The following is a 13,229-nucleotide window of genomic DNA, read 5'->3' on the forward strand; positions in this document are numbered from 1 at the left end:
TTTCAGATAACGTAAGGTTAACTTTCTCTTCTTTGAAAGCATGAAATAGTAAAGGAAAAATGACTCTAAAAAGCAAAGTCATCAATGCATGTAGAAGCAACTTAAATATTGCAAGTAATTATGTTGGCCAATATGTTGGGGGCTATATATGAAGTAGGATCTGAGTCACAGAGCAGAATCTTGACTTTATTTTTTTTTTTATTGTCAGTGATTTGGTATGGGTTTGATCATCATTTCCAAGAATACACTTTGCTTTAGTATCTCAGGTGTAATGGCAATAATTTGGGTATAAAATCAAGAATAAGAGTCCTTTAGGAGCTCAACACTTATAAATAAGGTTCCTGGAACCTGTAAGACTGCTCTTGCACCTAAATCATGACAAAACAGAAACATTTTGTGTTTTCATCTGTGTAATTATTCAACAGTTCCTTTTGCCCTTTCTGCGTGAATTTCTATACCACAGTTACCTGGTACTCAACTCCCCTGTGACTCATGAAAGAGATTTACGTCCTTGACGTTCTACAAGAACTTTCAACATCATCCACCTTCCCATATATTTAGCTAACAGTATACATCAGCTGAGTCAATGCCAACAACTTTCAGACCAGTCTAATTCTCCCAGTCTTTTACATTAGTTCTACCTCTTCCTCTGACTTCCAAGAAGCAAAAGCAGCATGCATTGCTGGAAGGATGTGGAGTCACCAAAGAGGCTATATAAATAAAGAGAAAATTAAAAAAGCTCCACATGAAGAAATAATAAATACACAATTGGCTAGTATTCAAAAAAAATGTAGTACATTTGGAAAACAAAGACCATTTCAGCAGCAAGATACACATATATCCATTTGTGAGAATATGCGTCTACATTCCCACATATTCAGGAGTGAAAAAATGAAGTATTTTCTGTAATTCCTAAACTATTTTGGCATGTGACAGAGAAGTGATTGAAAATTTCGTTACATAGCTTTCAAGCCTAATGCTATCTTGTCTATAGCATACTTTTCTTGGAAAATACAGGAACTGCATTACATGACTGGATAGGAGCAAATGTTCTCGTTTCCCTTATATTTGCATACAGATGGCAGTTTTTCAAAGATAAAATTATAAGCTGCAAATACACTGTCAAAGTTCAAACAATTTGTGTTGAGTACAAACATTTCTAATCGAGTTAAACTGCTGCATTGAAAATAATTAAGTAGACAATGGACCATTCCTCTTCCATGCAGCAGTGCAGTACAAGTATTGGAAATGGTATTTCATAGCTCGGGCCTTAATTTTTTATGGTTTCTCAATTAGCATGCATTTCAGTGACAACATTGCTCACTAAACATGGGTCCTCATTGAGAAACTACACAAAAAATAGACTTTTTGAACAAAGTATTCTCGTCTCAGATGGAGAGCAGATTTAATTTATTGTGTGAATGCACAAAGCTGCTTTTTCTATCAAGTTTATGACTTGACTTTATAACTGTCAATAATATCCTGAAAAATACAAAATACTATTTAGTTTACTGTTGTAATCAAGCAAACGGTATTTGTTCTAGGAGGTAACAGTACAGTAGCCCTTTGTGAACAATTTCTGCATCCTTTCTGTAATTCTCCATGTGTTCAAATTTTTTAATAAAGACAATGTGCCAAGATCATTTTTTCTTAGAAGGTATTCTAGAACAGTTTCCAGTAATCTATTCTCCCTTGATGCCGTCAGAACAGTCCCTGCATCTTCTGCATAAAGTATAGAAAACCTTAAGGCAGTTACTGACATCTTCACTGATCCTTGCAGAAATCATTTCTTCACTCATCACAGAAAGCGTACACTGATCTCTTCTTAAGAGATTGTGACCAATGCTATAATGATTTTTATACAGGTATAACTGGACTTGCTACTATAATCTTGGACATCTTTATAGCTCATGCTATGTTTACACTGCAACATTTCTGTATTTGAACCTAAGAGCTATCTATTTTGCAAAACATACACACTAAAATGATTTTCCAGAAACTAGCTCCATTTAGCACCCCATATTTCACTAGCAGTTGAATTCAAATTAGTGTGAAGTTTGTAAGTAAATTAACTTTTTGAATTAAAGAGTCTATTGAAAGGTAAACAGCTACTGTTTGAAAACACAGGTCTTTGAAAACATTTTTTTTTTTTAGGGAAATGAAATGTCTGTGAGTTCAGATTAAAAATTAATAAATAAATAAAATCAAGTATACTGATGACTTACAGTATTTCTATCAAATTTTTCAAGTTCTTTGTCTTGCCCTTGTCATGTTTTTCAGTTTCCAAGCAGTGAGTCTAAGGGAACAAGTTCTAAGGGAGCAAGTTTTAACTCTAATTCATGGCATCTTTGATGTTCTTGGTTGTCTTCTGAAATTTAGTCCTTCTTCCTGAGCTTGCCTATCTTGTGAATTCTACAATATGGCTTTGAAGTTCTCTGCAACACTTTTACAGCAGCTCAGCCGAAGTACAAGCCCAGCAAAGCTGCTGATGTCTGGGAACTTCCTCTACAAACACATCTGCTGCTGTGCCTGGCACTGGCTGAAAGCTTCCAATGAGCTCCAGTAAGACTGATGCCTAGTAACTTCTAAGAGAAATTTGGTTCACTGTCACATCCCAAAACCACCTTGACAGGGGATGCACTGAGCAATAAAGCATATCAGTGTTGCAGTGTAGCAACTTGCAGGTGCTTTCTAGAATTAGCGAACTTTTCCAATAGTTTTCTTCCCTTAATACCAGGATGTATGTGGAAACCCAGAAAACACTGAAACCGTGGTACTGCTGCAAGTCAAGGTCTCAAACACTGACTCATCCCTATGCTTCCAAATTGATATTTATATTTACAGCACAAAAGGTGCAACCTTTCATTCTATTTCTGATGGTTTGGGATTTTTGTTGATGTTGGTTGGGTTCTGATTCTTGAACTTTAAAAAAAATCTCTCCAAGCTAGTTTGGTTTTGAACTTTCAATTTTTCTTTTTCTTTTTTCTTTTAAAGTATGGATAAATGGGCAGGAGAGAAATCTGAGAAAACAAGACTACTTAATCAGAAAAATATTTTTTCTTTAGAACAAAACAGAATTTCCCAAACGATCATTACACTTCTAAGATTCAGGAAACTGACTCTATCTTAACTGTATTTTCATTGTTCATAATGCATTTGTGACAGTTTAGAAATCCTAATATAAGTTCAAGCCCAAGTCCAACACTCCTATAAAAGCATATCCCAAGCTGATCAAAATTGACTTCTGCTAACTTCCATGCACTCTGGCCTTTAATGTTTCATGCTGTTTCCGGTGAAATTGAGGGCAGTATTGCTGGGTCACTCCGTAAAAGCAGAATTAAAACCTTAAGGTTTAATCTCAGCTCCAATAAAGAAAATCGAAATTTACCAATAACAATAGCAAATGCCTCACCATACTTTTTGCTAGGGTAGCATCTGTGTAGTTTAAAACCAGGCATGCTATATTCTCCCATAGTATGTAGTAAAGGCAGAGTGTGTTGGCGTTTATTTCCAAGCTCATTTAGACATTCTGACCTCCAGGAGCTCAGAAGGCACCTCCCTTTCTGCTAGTCCAAATACCAATAGCACTGGCTTGCTTCCCTTCTGCATGATGCTCACACAGACAGAACATCGACTTTTATTAAGGTGCTTATATCATGGTACCATTATTAGGATGTGAGACTTCCACTTTGTTCTCCAGAAATGGATGAATTTTCATACAGAATTCTACTATTTATCATCGTAAGACAGTATTTTCCTTCAACTGATCTTTTCCATGTAAACAGAAACATGGGTTTAGATTATATATTTAAAAGACATGCTCACTGTGACAAGAGTTTGAATTGGCCCTGCTACTGATGTCAGAGAGGTTATATGTAGCTAATAGCAAAGCACAGCACAGACATTATTAATTCAAGACTTGCTATAGACATTTGGTTTTAAAATTTAAGTTATAAATGCATATTCATACAGTCTGGTCTTTCAAATATACACTCACATAACCTTGTTTACAAAAAAACATGAGACCATTTATGATGGATTTGGAAAACTAAACAAATGCTTAAATTATGTCAAGTCAAAGGGATATGAAAAGCATATTTAAACACTGAAATGAATATCAAATGGAAAAGATGGAAAACACTAATAATTCATAACTGGACTATACATGCATTCTTCGAACACGAGTTACAGAACAAATATTGGTAAATAAGCCCCTTCTCCCACAGACTCTTCAAAGTAGAAACTGTTTCTTTACTCTTTCTGTATAGCTCTCGGTTATATTTTGACTACTGTATAATTATTACAATAAATAAGAGCAAAACAGAGAGGAAATAATACAAATTTTTAAATCTCCTAATAGAACCATTTATTGACTTCATTAATAGCCTTAATGGTTAAAGGTTTTGTATTACAGACAGTGGAGCACGGAGACATCTACACATATCCTAATTAACAGCAATCACACACACTAATAGTATAACCTACTGCTTAAGTAAATGAACATCCTTGCCCCCTGCTGCCTTGAAGGGGCTGATAGGCATGCGCTTTATTGACAAAGTAAGCTCATTTACAGAGTGATTGTCCAAGAGGGAACTGCTGTTTATTTGTAGAGTTTTTCCCATTGAACTCACAGGGCAAACAACACACTTAAATTGTTAATTAAAATATCAACAGCTAAATGTAAATACAATGGTCTCTGCAAGTAGAATGACAAATATTTATTTAGAAAGAAAGAAATATTCTTGGAGTTTCATGTTTTAAAAAACTGCTGTAAATCAAATAATGCTACTACCAGGGAGAAACTAAGGCACCCTGCCCTCTTAGTTTCTCCAGTATGCACTGTCAATGGTCACACACCTTAAAGAGTCCAGAGACTTACAGACCACAGAGCTGGCTCACAGTTTGAGTCAAGATACCTTATTGCAAAGATGATGAGGAAGGCTGCTTCTGGAAGAGGTAAGGTCTGAGAGGTGACCGTGTAAGTTTTTGTGGAGTTTTCAACAAATATACCTGAGTCTGCACAATCTTTTCTCCATAACATATTACAATAACAACCAAATAATATTTAAATGGTCACAGTGGCAAAACCACCATTTCATTATGCAAAATAAATAAAGGTTAAGTTTTCAAAATCTTATAGACTAATCTTAGGAGGTTCATTTTTTGATACAAACTGAGCACATGCTACTCAATGGTTTTGTTTTATGTTGCTCTCAAATGCCTTTACACTTATTAAAAAAGCTGTCTATTGGAATACTGACTCAAACTTGTGTTCTTCCTTTTTTTTTTTTCCAGATGTTTCAAATAACACTGTTATTCATTACTCCAGAGAGATAAAGAAAACATCGTTATTTGTTAAGTTTCAGTAGGACTATTAGAACTTGGATCTCAAAGGCAACAAAGATCCCTTCACAACTGGACAGGCAGATATACTACGAATGACACTAACTTCCTGTTCTTAGATTTCCCCTTCTCAATTTAATCATTCGTTTCCAAATTTCTACTTCTGAAATTCTCAAAAATAAATGTTGTGTTTCATGTCAGCTTAAGTTCCCTCTCTTACCAAAGTTGATTTGCTGGTCAAAATATTCTGAAAACATGTTTCAGGACAAGCAAAAGCAGATTTACAAACAAATAAAACAAATATTGCTCACAAAACTCTTCCAGAAGCTAATAATTACATTACCATAAGTCAGGGAGACAACGCTCTCTTCTTACACATTTGATTAATGCCTACAAAGGAAGAAATAATTTGTTAGCTTTCATACAAAACTTCTTGATGGCACTTACTTTGTCAGTTTACTTACTTTGTGGCTTTAGAGTGTCACTTACTCTATGCACTTTAATGTTTAAGTGCATGAAAGACAAATCTCTGTTAAGGCTATTGCAACAAATTATGATCAGCTGAAGTGGTTATTTCCAGAAAAGGACCTTTGATATAGTTTCTGTACCAATCTATCCATCCAACTTTATTAGACTTCCAGAAAAGCGTAAAGCCTGTAAATTTACAGTCCTAACTTGCAGATTACACAAGCCAAATAGGGTGCCGTGAGGAGATTTAGATTAAATTTCCTTTTCCCTGATAAGCAGTGTATATCATTAGAGAGGAAAAATAAGTAGTCTATGCATAGGGAGAAATAAAAATATTAACTACCATTTTACTGATATTTGAGCAAAATATTTGAAGATGAAAATTAGTGTTGAATGTTATAAAATACAGTACAAAGCATTAAAAAAAAAGCACCAGGTCATCTCAGATCATGTATACCAGCTATACTAAATGAAGTGATTTGCCATCATTGTAGATAGTGCTTTGAAAATGCTAGTTCAGGACATTTGGGCATTCATTTGGGCAGCCTAAAAGAATGTCTTAATTATTAAGAAACGAATTTGCAACAAAACCTAATATACCATCACACTGCTGTATAAATCAGTGGTGGATCCATCTCAGATACTGGTCCCTCACCTCAAAGAAGAGCTGAAATAGAATTTAATGTGCCACAGATTTCACAAGAGAAAAAAAACTAAGTGACTAATAGTTTTCAACTTGGAAGAGATAACCTAAAGGAAATACGAGACAGATCTACAAAATCATGAACAGAAAGTAAAGAAAGATTATTCACTATTCCTAATGAAATAGGAACTAGAATGAATGGTAAAGAAATGTTCATACAACAAATTTGAAACGGTAAAAAAACTTTAAATTGTGAAAGCAGCCACTACAAAATACCATGGGGGCCAAAATAGAAACATGGTAAAGAAATGATTAGATTAATCCATGACAGACTGATAGACAGCAAGCATGGTGGTCTGAATGCAAATTCCAGCTTGGGAAACTACAGACATGTAGCAACTGGTGGAGGATAACAAAGAAAGCATCATTCCCTCCTCACCCTTGTTTCCCTAAGCATCTGTTACCATCCACCCCTGCTGGAAGACTGGACACAGGGTTAACTGAACCCTTAGCCTAAATCTCCACAGCCATTCTTACTTTCCAACTTAATGGTACTGCACCTCACCCACTTGGTTACACTATGACAATCTGAACAGTCTAGGAATTGGCATGTGATGCATTTGCAAATAAGCTCTGAAAGACTACACTTTGCAGGTGGTTGTGTAAACTAATTCTTGCAAATTTTTGCGTGATACTGTTGACTTTGGGGGAAGGGAACGTATGGATTTAAAAAGCAGTTCTTGGTTGAAGTTGTCATGTTACAGCTCTGTGAATGATTTCCATTCACATTACATACCTTTTCATAGCATGGTCTAACACCTGGAAAAACAATAAAACCACATCTATATCTGGATAGGCTTGAAATTTAATGCAAGTTCTTGCTTTAGTTATGAAGTATGGATGGATCTTGCAGATTTAATTTGCATCTGGTAGCTAATTTGTACAGTTTGAGAATACTGTTTTTATAGGCAACAGATTTCATGTTGGTAAGTTACACACTCCTGAAGAAACAACTGTGTCTCAGACGTATTTTCTCCCATAGGCTACAAAGTGTTTTGGGGACATGCTGGATTTGCCAATTCTTTAGCACTTAACAGATCAAGTGAACTCCATTTCGAAGACATTTGCATGAGTAATGGTGAATGACATCTGAATAACAAATAGGTCTGCCTTGTAACTGAACCACTACACTGACTGAAGTAGAGTTCCAAGATTTGCACACTTAGGAAAAGAAAAGAAAGTATTTTTTTAATCACAAACTTTATTAATCACTTGTCACAGATGCAACCATAGCAGCTATTAATCATTCACATACAAGAGCACTCCTGTTGGTTTGCTAACCTAGGTATAAATTATCATGTCAAAGATTAACCCATTTTGTTTCATTAATACTCTGTTTTATTTCCACCCCCGTGTTTTCTCTTGCAGAAAAGGCTTGAATTGTCTTTTTGGACAACTGGAGTCTGAATGATTAATCATAGTGACAGAGAGTTGACCAGAGGTCAAAAAACAATGAATAAAAACATAAGACACGGGTTCATTCCAGGTTATACTCATGTTTCATTTCAGAAGTGAGACAATAGCAGGCTCTTTTCTTCAGAATTTACTGCCTAATAGTCAAAAGGCAACCTTAACACAATGCATGTGCAGTTACTTCCCCACCAAAAAAGAAAAAAAAATAACACCAACAACAGAGCTATTTGTTATTAGAGTTGCTGTGTAGGCCACCCAATCTGGTGGAACAACACACTTCAGCAGTTTCAAAACACACTTAAATGCTGACGTCTCCAGGGCTCTGACTACTGCAAACAAAGCCACCAAGTAAGTTACAGAAGCTTTCCCTAAAGTGTAATATAGGATCATAAATGTAGCATGATGGCTATCAAGCTCATAAGTTGTAGTCAGAACATCTTAAAACCAAAAATCCTGTTGTACTGCTAGAAATAGAAGAACTGCAAAAGAAAACAAATGTACAGAACTGGGCATTACTGACTGACTAATTAAAAGTCTTATGGAGACTTCTAGCAATTCTTAGTGGAAAAAAGGATGCAAATTACATCTGTAATTGTGAAAAGAACAGATTTTTATAATGCTGAACCTAATGCCATTTTTAATGCACTAGCTTCTAAGACCAAATAGTTACTGACGAGTAAGGTCTAGCTCTGGTAAAAACAGGCAAACAGCTGTTCCCACCTCAGCGCAGTGTAAAAAGCAAGAGTTCGTTTTGATGGTCATCAGGAAGTTTTTCTGTTAGATCACGAGTCTAACAATAGTCATATTTTCAGCCCATGGGAACAATCCTACCAACTGACTCAAAATCCTTAGAAAGTTTGCAAGGAAAGTAGAAGACATTGGGAACTCTCCTGCACAGACTCCTGAGGGAAATCCTGAGCTGATTCTTAACAAATATAATTGAGTCTCCACTATGAGCTGAGACGCAAAAAATGAAGTGGTGACAGGGCAGGAGACACTAAGGGAAAAATATTTAGAGAGTAAAGGTTTAGAGAAGGATGGTCATTCAAAATTCTTCAACAGACAAAACCCTGGAAACAAAACTCTGGAAAAAGCTCTTTGGTAGCCTGCATTTCTGTGGTGGTCTGGTTTTTTTTTGTTTGTTTGTTTGTTTGTTTGTTTGTTTTTTAATTGACCTCATAAAGAAAATGGGAAAATAAAGTCTTCAGATAAGAGTAAAAAGAATAGGCAAACACTCTGAAAGATAATGCAGATTACATTTGTACTGCTTTTATATAAAATCTACACTCTACAAAATAGCCACCCTGTGAGTTATGACATCCATAAGTAGTGATCCTGTCCCAAATGTAATTCTTTTTTTTAATTATGTTTTTTTTCAGCAGATTTAGAAACTAATCTGGACATCTAAATTTTCAGAGCTTAATAAAAAAAAAGGGAGGAAATGATTGCCCACACAGTTGCCACTTGTCAAATTTCAACTTGGCCTTCAGAGTCCATTTTTGAAGATCATAAAATTATTTGAATGGAAACTCAAATACATAGTATTTTAACTTCCTTTTTGCCTGGTATTTGAGTTGGTATGAGATTAGGCTAAAAAACAATGCAAGTAAATAAATATTTGATTTTGTGAAAACCTTTCAGAAATAAACACATTATAAATTCAGAAATCAGTGAAAGTCCTTAATACAAACTTACACTAAATACAATACTGGTAACAAAAGTTATTTGTAGTCTGACTTTGTTCTTCTAATGCCACTATCAGTGTCCAACCAGGCAGTGGAGATCAAAAATATTTATCAAATCTGTAAATATTTGAGAACCACCTATCTCTTGGGTAGCATTTTCTAGCTTTAAACATGAAACCACATTACAAATATAATCATTAGCATTCCTGCCTTAGAAATGTGGAAACACTGGTGAAGAGAAGTGGCTAAATAACTGAGCTGGGAAGCAAACCAAGTGATCTAAATGCTGAGCTGAGTTCTATTCAGTATAAACCCTTTTCTTAATGACGGTAACCGCAGACACCTTTGAATTGCAATTTGATCCACTCAACAATATTCTCAGTGAAGGGGAGCTATACAGGGACTGTAACGGAACAGTGTATAAATTATGCAATACTGACGCATCAAACTCCAAGCATTTTCCATGTAGTTTGAAAGTGAATTTCTTGGAATACATGAGCTTCTAAATCCTCATGCTTTTATATGTCCACTGCAAAGAGCAGCATTTGTTTGCATACTGTTTGGAGTATGTGGGCATGCCAATATTTGCATACGGCCACCAAACAAGTCCCCAGCTGATAACCACTGATGTAACTTTACCAACAGAAGTCAACTGCAATACAAAAAATACTACCTTGAGTATATTTGCATAAATGATTCATAACACACCACTAAGTTATTCTGAAGATTTGTGTGACTGAACGTAATTCCAATCATCATCTCATTCTTAAGTGTTTCTCTAAGCACTTAATTTTTCTTTGTTTTATAACTCATACAATTATCATGAGTTTTTCCAAGGAGGCAATTTTTGCCAACCAGTTAAATGCAGGACTCAGGAAAGATCTCTATGCACAATCTGTCTGATCTAGCTCGTCACCTGAGAGGATAAACAGGATTTACACTGGTCTATAGGCATTAACTCTTTGAGCTTTAAAATCCAACTTGTTCTCAAAGCGATTGCTTGCCCAGCTCCACTGCATTACTCCGAGTGCCTCTGAAATGCTGAGACTTCTGGTCGCCCCAAGAGGTGTGCAAACAGGGCTTTTTCAGGGTTCCATAAAAGGTGGGGTTTTGTTGTTTGTTTGTTTTTTAATCAAGTCCTAGATAAAGCTGAAATGATTTCCCCCACACATACACCCGAAGACAGCAAAATGAAAAAAAGTATTTTGCCTTGAAAATAAGTGCCTAATTTAATTTCACGAGAAGTGCTTTTATTTTCAAGTTTGCCTCTCTAGGAAGGTTAAATTTTATCCCCCCCCCCCCCCAAATAAAGTAAAATAAACAAAGAATGAAAAACAAAAATATCTCACTTGTTTAGAGAGTTTTGTCTCTCATTCTTCAGACAAAACCATACAATACATTACATATATACATGTGTGTGTGTATATATAAACATACTATATAGCCACAAATCTGTGATTAATTTTACCTTCTGTGCAAATGACATACTCCTTGGAAAATTGAAATCAGTTATAACCAGCAGTTTTGGTTTTTTTTTCCCTCGCAGAAAGAAATTATTCAGGATGTTATTTTAACTACTTGGAGAAACTTCTGCTTTTAGATTCATTCCATGAAACGTGAGGCTGTGATGCACAGCCTGATTACTTTGTGTTAATTTTTAGTGCATTTCATAACTTAACAATACAAGAATTATGTTTCCATGAAAAGGTGGTTTTGAAGCACACATGCAAGTAAGTGTGAGCTCACTTTTTCTTTCATTCTCTTACATTCCTCTCCCACTCTGATGGAGTTTAAAATTAAGCTGAAAGGGTTTAAGTATAAATGAAGTTTAATTTTGAGCCCTGAAGTCTCTTGAGTAACTATTTGTCATTTGCTTAAACTAATTGTTTTGCACAGCAGTTGACTGGTGTATTTTGTATGTTTTAGGCATATGCAGAGAGTTAGGAACCCATAGAATATCTGTTGTCTGTAGCGGTTTGGTAACTGTCTTCAAAAAGATCCTTTCAAATTATTAAGAACTAAAGAATTCCTTAAGCTTCCATGTGGGGAAGGGAAGGAATTCTGAGTTGAGAGTTTTGTATGAAATGTATGAAAATGCTTTTTTAAATCTGTGCTCATATTTGTGCTCAGAAATTTTATTCATGTTTAGGTAACATTAATATATTACACAAGATGCTTGTAAGACAACGGTACTTAAAAACTTCACTTTCAATGCTGCAAGAATCTTTATTTCTACAGACAAAGAATTAAGATATAATCAGCTGCTATTTGAAGGTAAATATGTTTGCCATTTAGATGGACGGGTGAAGGAACAGTCACCAACATAAAATATTTGTATGGCCCTCACAAGATGGGTAGGTTGTTGATAGCTCCTGCAAAAAAGCTATGATGAACCTTGTCTACATCATCAGGGTGGAGCCAGCAAGTTAGAAAATGTTCTGCTAAGGAATCTCCTGCCCCTTACAGACTTACCACACTTACCAGTCATGAATGCCCCTTGGAGACAGAATTGATGATTTCTTGTCTATCCCGAAAGGAGTGCAGAGGAACTGGAACGTATGTTTGATCCCAGGGTGTTCAAAATTAAAAAAGTACTGCAGTGAAAGACCACTCTCCCTGCATATCTTTAGTGGCGTTTCAAGTATTGACTTGATTTATGACATTGCACCATTTATTCATTACCCCTTCTTTTACTATTAAGTAGAAAACAAAGGCCAAGATGGATGGTTTAAAAAAAAAAAAAAAAGTAATTTCTGAACAGTTCTGAACAAGCTCGAGATAAGCATACTAATTTGTGTGAGTCAAAATATGTCAGATTAAAAGTAACTCTTTCAACCCTCAGAAAGCTCTCTATCAACTATTTTACCAAAGTTTTCATTATAATGTTTTTATATTGCATTGATCATTACAGGATATTGAACTTTATATGTTCCCTCTGTTACTAGAATAAGATAATATACAGCAAACCAGTCATGAAAACAAGAACAGTTACACAAATTACAAAACTACAAACAAACAGAATTAAAGTTATTTTAGTCGTCTTGTGCAAGGTTACAAGGTAAAGAGTATAAGCTATAAAACAAAAGCTGCTCCCAGTGGTATCTGATACCTGCACATCAAAAAGCCTGTTCAAATTAAAAACTACAAGACCTGGAGGTTTACCTAGGAACACTGTAATAATTTCCAAGCCTTTTCTTGAAAAGCAGCGATGTTCCATTGGGAACATCAGTCTTTGGAAGACCTTCTGTCCTATATTAAGCCACAGGTGTAGGCAAAATTGAAGAGGCTGCCTCATGAGAAGCACAGACATTATATTACACACGATGACATTAGAAATTCAGATGAAAGTACAAAATCCTAATTTATTCAGAAAATGTCATTTTATTTAGTGTAGCTGTGCAATTTGAAAATTTACTGAAGAGACATCAATACAAATTTCTTGCTCAGAAAAGGTATAAGCATCTGACATTGCTGTCTGCTGCCAACAAGCCACTTTCAGTATTCACATAGGATTTTGCAAGCAGCAATGTATTAGAAAACAAGAGGGAAGTCCTTTATAATGAAATGTCCATTCATTTTTCATGTTACACTATTCTGTCCATTCTTTCCTTCTCTCA

General features: G+C 35.3%; 1 protein-coding gene across 29 annotated transcripts in view; it reads right to left on the bottom strand.

The window, feature by feature from the left end:
* Window positions 1-13,229, bottom strand: part of TENM2 (teneurin transmembrane protein 2) — a 1,469,731-nt gene that overhangs the window by 911,307 nt on the left and 545,195 nt on the right. The gene's annotated exons all lie outside the window — the stretch shown is intronic.

The sequence above is a fragment of the Anser brachyrhynchus genome (assembly GCF_964034855.1).
Source record: "Anser brachyrhynchus genome assembly, chromosome: 14".
Classification (NCBI taxonomy): Eukaryota; Metazoa; Chordata; class Aves; order Anseriformes; family Anatidae; genus Anser; species Anser brachyrhynchus.